The sequence below is a fragment of the Nicotiana attenuata genome, chromosome 12 (genome assembly GCF_001879085.1).
Source record: "Nicotiana attenuata strain UT chromosome 12, NIATTr2, whole genome shotgun sequence".
NCBI classification, from domain to species: domain Eukaryota; kingdom Viridiplantae; phylum Streptophyta; class Magnoliopsida; order Solanales; family Solanaceae; genus Nicotiana; species Nicotiana attenuata.
In genome coordinates this window covers 2643975-2652203 of record NC_032000.1, presented here as the reverse complement: position 1 = coordinate 2652203, position 8229 = coordinate 2643975, and the positions used below count along the sequence as shown (strand labels likewise).

Here is an 8229-nt window from a genome sequence, read left to right as displayed (position 1 = left end):
TCAACACATGTGCCAATAATCAAGCCGTCGAACAACCCACATGGCACTATAGAGTATTACATGAAATAGCTGACAACAAAAATAACATACAATGCCCAAATACTCCTCCATAAGAAATGCTATGTTGAATGAAAACACCCGACCTGGTGTATAGCACACATTCACATTTAGACCCATCAACAGAACTCAAGCCAATTCTAATCGTACCGTACTGGGCTAATAATCTTTCAAGGATGCATAATAAACCTTTTCCATGACACATAAGAACAACCGTCAAATCCGAAAAAACAGACTCGGTCCAGAGGCCAAGGAATGGAATGCCTCTCAGGCATAAACTCTCGCATTTGCGATATTACCATAACCTCCATACTAGATTTCAATCTTTAACAATCAAGTGACTAACATGTGACACTTATATAAATCTCCTCGTGGGGTATGCTCCCACGAGCTTCTGCTTAGGTAGCAAAGTCCGCACAATCATACCACCAACCGTTCTAATTCTGTAAAGCGAATAAAAAATCCGCAAGTCAATACACAAAGCCTCTTTCACAGAACACCATTCTCAGGTGACATTAAAGAAAAATGCCAGCTTACTCTGAAGATCTGAATTCACCCCTGCTCATATGAGCTCGTGACATTCTATCAACACCAAACCGCAATCTTGATCTTCAATTTCCAGTTCCCATGCCGCTCCCTGTACCTATCATGCCGCTACGCAATAATACACGTATTCACCATAAGCTTCAAACTACTAGTGGAATAACCACTTCATTGGCGAGAAACCTTTCACTTAGCCCGTTTCAGAAGAACCAGCGCAACATGAAACTAAATTCTCAAACCGTAGAAAATACAAACCTCAAGTCGTGATCTATGCCACCATAACTCTTCCGGGATCCATTTACACAATAAAGCCATTTGAATCAAATACCTCCCAAATCAACCAAGTGGTGGTGGCGCTCAAGCCCAAGTGTACAACCGCAAACTACATGTATAACTTCACGCTAAAGAAACTGATCAGTGCCATAATCATACTAATTCAATCATTACTAACCGACCCAGCTTCTTCCAATTTATTCTCAATTTGCCTTAGAAATAATAATAGCTCCATTCAAACATAACAAACTAAATTTGCACTCATCCCGAGTGACCCACCTCACGAGACCACATCATCTCATTATCATGAATCATCTCATATTCTCTTTACGTGCACATTAGCATCTCTAACTAGTACACCCATTCTGCAAGACCTTCCGCGAATCTAAAGCTATTCCTTCCTTTCCTCCAATACTACACCGTATACCCAATGATAACATAGATATCTCATGTCCTTAGGCGCTGCTTAAATTCTTGAACCCACTAGGACCACTGTTGAGACTCACCCACTCTAACTTGGTCCCGAATATTAGCCAAACTCTAGTGCTTTGCTAGCACGTGTACACCCTATCAAAGAAGCACCCGACTGAATTTTTTTCCTTGTACATTACACCTACTAGAAACATAAACTCAAAGTCTTCCCAAAACCTGAACATCAATCGATAAGGCCCAAATATAGAATGCATTCCTCAAATCCTTTGCTTGAATTACCACTGATGTTTTCTATCCATAATCATAATAACCAATACATCGATAACCGGAAACTGCACAAGAAGATAACCACGCGATCCAATTGTAGACGGTGGGGCTCCCCCACTTAGCTTGAAGCTACAATTACATAACCCCTGGACCCACAACCATTCCTTCTTTCTCATCAACATCAACTGAAAGTACAACAATGCATTCAAATCTCGAAGTCATCTTGCATCCAAATAAAATCTGTGGACCTAGTCACTGTCCATCATGACTCCTAAATTGCTCTAAAATTTCCTCAAGGCATGTGGCTATCCTACAACAGAACCTATATGCTACTCTGTCACACTCCCACTTTGAGTAAACCTTCTACATTAAGCAACTTTTTGATCTTTGCTTTCAATACTTGACCTACTAGCAATTCAATCACCGTGAGACACCTTCCCGCCATGTCCTTCCTCATCATTCGCTGCCCAAATACTACCTCAAAGAAAAATCCATTGCTGGAGCACCTGATCATAAATTGCTACAAACTGTAAGCCTCCTACAAGATCATCTTTCTCGAGCCATCAACAATAAAAACATTGATTTGATCCCGAAACAGCTATACACCGCTGTCTCTGGCAACCGCTTCTCAGGCACCATTTCACAATGCCCTGCCCCAAAGGAAGAAGACAATAACACCGGTGAACTTTAATGCATTTAACAAAGACAACGACACTACATCACAATTAAGAATTCCACCATGCCCGAAAATACCAAGTCTTGTCACTTCGTCAACCAAACCTGGACATCAATAGTCCGTTAAATGCTAAACCTCCGAATCATGCACTGAGAAGAACCTCCTTTCAAGTCTTTCACTACGTCGGCACATAAACGAGCACCCTACTATTACATCAATATTGTGAGATAACGACTCATGAACAACAAAGTTACCTGTGCATAGCCTTAAAACCATCAGAGATACAGGTACTGAGTTGAAATAACAAAACATCCTTCTGCATGAGAACAATAATAACTTGCTTGAATGAGCAGGGAGAAACATCCTGCCCCACGTATGTAGTACCACTACAACTCCTTGGTGCTCAATCGACACGAGCGCTCAACATCCTATACGAATGAGTAAGAAAGAAGTAAAAGCATAAATTACATGATGAGGAATCAAGAAGGGAAGTGCTCCTAACAGCCCTGTAATCTCTCGAAAATAAGTACAGACGTCTACGTACTAATCCGTAAGACTCTACTAGACTTGCTCATGACTTGTGAGACCTAAGTGAACCTAACGCTCTGATACCAAGGTGTCATGACCCAAAATCCACTATTGGTCATGATGGCACCTAACACGCCGTCAGGTAAGCCAACATTGATTTATCAATTTATTTACTAATTTTAGTATTTTTGAAATCGTAATTTTTCCTTAATTTAACAGTATATCATAGAATTTACAAAATGAATAAAAATATTAACATGTACCACAATAATGATTAACCCGAAGAAAATTCCCAAAACCCGGTGTCACAAGTGCATGAGCATCATCTAAGAAATATGATAAAATACAACCTCTGTCTTGAATACAAATTAGATAGGAAAATGTAAATAACTTTGATAGAAACTCTGTATGTTGCGGATTCGTAACATGGAATGCAACTCACCGTAAGTCCCGCAAAAGTCGTGCCTCTGCGCCCAAAAGATCACTAGACATATGTACCTTCACAAAATGTGCAACAAGTGTAGTATGAGAACGTAAATCAATGCGTACCCAGTAAGTATCAAGTCTAACCTCGAATAAGTAGTGACGAGAGGTCGATATCGACACTTACTAAAGGTCCAATAGAGCAACATAATAAAAGCGTGAGCATATATGAAGCATACAAAAGTAATGGGGTAAATCTGTAAGTTACATAGTCTTCCAAATATTTCCTTTAAAGCATGAATTTATAAATCTTGTATTCTACCATAACAACTCAGAAAAATGTCGACTGTCATTATCAAACAAATAAAGAATACCATAAAATGCTGGGCATCATTGGAAAGATTTGCTCGTGAATATTCGGGCTACTAACGATACAACACACGATTTTGTTGAGGTCGTTCGGACCGATCCAGAATAATGTGTACACTTCCGAGGGTCTGAGGGGCACGAACCATAGTCATCTATACTGTCGAGGCGTTCAGCCCGCTCCACAAGAAAGGAGAGCACTTTATTAACCTCCGGAATGAGAACCTATCACAAGGCTAACACACAAGGATCTAAATTTTCTATTAACGGTCGAGTAACTCGCACAAAAATTCAAGTACGTGAAATTTCGATCTTTTACTATTTCCTCTAACAATTTCCAATATGATTCAGGTACTTTAATTAACAAAGGATGCAAACTTTACAAGTAATTCATGATTTGGGTCTTAAAACTATCCGGACATAAGTATAATTAGTAGCTACGCACGGACTCTTTTCACCTCGTACTTATGTAGCCCCCAATTAGAAGCAAACAATAATTTACACCTATGGGGTGAATTCTCTCTTACAAGGTTAGACAAGAGACTTACCTCGTCTTAAACCCCACTTTCCGGTCAATTTTTTTTTCTAAAGCCCCGACTTGGTGCCAATCAATCCGAAACTAATCAAAAAACGTGCAAAATAATCAAAAATATACTCCAATGCTTGAAATTTAACAATTTATAAAAATTCCCAACTCCACTCGAAAAGTTGGCAGTGGGGTCCACGTCACAGAACCCGGCGAAACTCACAAAATCTGATAACCCATTCAAGTACGAGTTCAACCATACCAATTTCTTTCAAATCCAACTCTGAATTGGTATCCAAATCTCGAAAATTCGTTTTGTGAAGTTATAAATTTTTCTTCCGATTTTTTCTTGAAAAATCAATAATCTAACACTGAAAATGAAGATTAATCCATGAAATATAATCACAACTGAAATTCCTCTCCAAACTCGCTAAATCTAGAGGTTCCTAACTAAAAATACGAAATAATGGTTCAAAGGTCCGATATAGAGGACTTACAACACTGCCCCGACTTCCTTCATTGCGTTCGCGATGAACAGAATTCTCAAAAGTCATTTTCAAACTCTTCTCAGATAGCCTCTAATATAATGGTCATAACTTTTTCTACAAAACTCCAGATGATAAATAGTTTGACATTCCGAAAACTAGACACCAAGATCTACAACTTTTCTGTTCTGGTCATCTCCAAATTCCCTATAGATGTCGAGATATAAGTTGCCAAAGTCAGCCCTATGCAACACAAATTTCTTCTTCGCGATTTCCAAACATCTTTCCAGACAGCCTGTAGTGTACCAACTGTCACACATCCTTTTTTACACCTCGAAAGGTATAAGGGAGTTTATTCCAATTTAAGTGACATTATTCGAAATGGGATTATTTAATTAATCAGAGTCGCCACTTGGAATAAATTATGGTGTCCCAAGTCACCGCTTTATTTTAAACCCCAAATTGAGGAATTTTTTTTTTAAAGAGCCTGCGAACCAGAAATTCTAGATAAGGAATTTTTTTAACCCGGGAGAAGGTGTTAGGCATTCCTGGGTTCCGTGGTTCTAGCACGGTCGCTTAGTGATTTATACTTGGCTTAAATTGTTTAACTACTCATTTTTAGGACCTATGTGCATTTACCTTTTACCGCTTTTAATTACTTGAATTATTCGTAATTAAAGAATTGAGTTACGCGTACGTATACTCTTTTCTTTTGGCGCGTCAAAAATCATGTCACGCGAACGTGTCCACAATTAATAACGCTTTGTTTATTTTATTAAGAAAAGTTTAGTTGAAGTTGCGCGAACGCATCTCTCGAGTCATTTTAGAATTAAATTTGCAATTACGTTACGCGAACGTATACATAATCACAATACTAATCTAAATCGAGCCTAAAGCACACTACGAATGTTCATAAATTAATTATTCCCTAAGGTTCAAGAAATCTTTTGGCAATTTAAAAAATTGACAAGTTATCCTCATTTAAAGATATTCACAAATTACTACCCTATCCTTGAAATATGAAACAATTATCTACTATAAAGAGTGGGCTAACTACTCTATTGATTAAAGGGAAATTACCAGCTATGTCCATTTATAAGTTGCTCATTACAAAAATTGGTCAATTGATAAAATATTATTAATATTAGCCAAATTAGCCAATTAGCTATTTGTACCAAAAAATATCAAATTTTTGCTTTCTTTTGAGTGGGTGTTATTAGAATAGATTGGGCACAACTTAAGGAACTTGAATCTCAGTTTTGGGATGATTTGGTAAAGTTTTGAGGTGGTTTGAATTGAAAATTCGAAGTAAAAGCTGAACATGAAAAAAAATGATATGTGTATCACATTGTGTATCATTTGTGTATCACATATGTATCATATTTGTATCAACTGTGTATCACATGTATATCCATGTATACATGTGTGTGTGATACATGCGTGATACATGTTTGATACTTGTGTCGCAGAAGACTTTTTTGAACTCGATTTAATTACGAATTTTGATACAAAACCAGTCCAAATCACCTCCGATCTTCCTCAAATTTTGTATACTGACTTATCTATATAATTTCAATGAATTTCAACTATACCCATTGAAAAAATTCCTTTTTTGTTTAGATTTTTGGAATATTGTATAGATTTTTGTATTTCATCACCTTATTTGCTACCCCGTCCATGAAATTTCCTTTCCGACTTTTATCTAATGTTGCTAATCACGCTTAAAAATATGGAAGGTGATTTTTGCATGTGATTCTTTGAGAGAAAGAACCCTATTATTTGATTTTTCAATTTTTATTGGCTAGTTTTAATAAGTCTATGACTAATGGCTAGAAGTTGGTAAGTTGAGATTTATTAGGGACATTTGTGTAAGTTTCCCTTGATTAAATTCAATGAGGCCACCTTGTTCGGCCTAAAAGCTTTCGAAACAGTCCAAATCCTCATTCAACCAACACGGCCCATTTTGACCTGTACAGTAGGTTAATATTACAGAAAACAAATAAAACAATAATTTAAAATCTACAACAACAATTAAACCTGAAGCAAACGGGGTCAGCTATACTAATTAAATTATGAACATCACCTCTTGTCATGAACTTTGTTGTGTAGCATTTCAAGTTTATAAAAACGCAACTTAGCCATATAATTACCAGATTCAGAAACATAATGTTGTATAATTAAGCCAATCGTTGAAATGATTACAATTAGGTCCAATTCTATTGTTTTTATTAACAAATAGCTCATTCCCTCTTTAAGCAGACTACAAAAGCGCTGTCTCAAACAAAAGGAAACACGCTCAACAATCGAACTAAATGATAGCGGAATTTAATCAACAATAAATCATCAGTACGATTAAACACAAAATATCGCAATAAACTTCACACCAAACCAAGCCAACAAGGACTATACTATTCGTATAAATCTGAACTTTGGGTTCCACAACAAGAAAAATGATAAGCGAACAAACATACCCGGAAATGGAACTCCGCAAATCAACAGTACAGCAGCAACACTTGGGTCTTAACATTTTTTGTGTGAGTGAGGGTGAGAGATGAGCTTAAGGGTAGTCGGATTTTATGTTGTTTCCGGTCGGATCGGAGTAGCGACGACAGAGACAACGACAAAGAGATGGACAGCAGCCCAAATATCCATAGGTCGCTGAAGCTTAGGAAAATGGGGTCTAATCTTTGATGGGGTGAGGAATTTGTTCGATGGTGTCTTGGTTGTGAAAATGAAGAAGCAGCAGCGTTTTCTTTTCTTCTGGTGTTCAAGAAAAATGGGGTCTTCTTTTTGTTCACAGAAAAGAGATCTGGAGCGCCGTTTTCTTGGTATTCTTTTGCTAAGGGTCTAAGTCTAGATTTTAATTGGAGGGTATGTGTTTTGGGTTAATGGGTTTAAATGTATTTGGGCTAGTTAGGAAAATTTCGACCTAATTTGGGTACAAGAACTAGCTCAATATCCAATTAAATTTTTTTTTCTTCAAATTCTTTTTCTTATCTTTCTTTTTCTTTTTCTTTAATTAAAAATTCTAAAATTAAAATCCTAGGTTATCTAAAAATGTGGAATTAAACTAATTACAAAGATTATAAAAGCTATTTAATCCTAAATTAAAAGAGAAAAAATCAATAAAAGGAAATAGTGTAAAAATGAAGCAATTTTTTGTGATTTTCAATTTATTATAAAACAAGTAACTACCAATTGATCCTAAGAATGTAAAAATAAAGCCTAAATGTCATGCATGATATTTTTGGTATTTTTTATGATTTAAATAAAACTCAAACATGCACAAAATGCAAATAATTAAATAAAAATCTACAAAAATTTCTAAAATGGCCGATAATTAACAAAAAAATCTATTTTCTTGGGATTTTATAGAAGTATTTCGTATATGGCAAAAATCACGTGCTTACACCAACCATAACTTTTTGTACAGAATTTCAATTTTCAAATGGTTTGGTTTTCTAAAAACTAGACACAAAGGGCTACAACATTCGCTTTTGGATCATCTCTAAATTCCTTATAGATTACGAGATATAAGCTTCCAAAGTAGGACAACGCATAGTAGGAATTCTTTCTTCGCGAATGCGAGAATCTCTTCGCGTTCGCGAACGCGAAGAACAAAGTCCTAGCAGCAAAATCCTTCTTTGCGAACG

The 8229-nt window shown here is 36.5% G+C and overlaps 1 long non-coding RNA gene across 1 annotated transcript; it reads right to left on the bottom strand.

The window, feature by feature from the left end:
- Nucleotides 3029–7445, bottom strand: LOC109236144. The gene is made up of 2 exons (XR_002069455.1): nucleotides 7048–7445; nucleotides 3029–3274 (listed from the first exon to the last, which is right to left on the bottom strand). It is a non-coding gene; the product is annotated as an uncharacterized LOC109236144 (long non-coding RNA).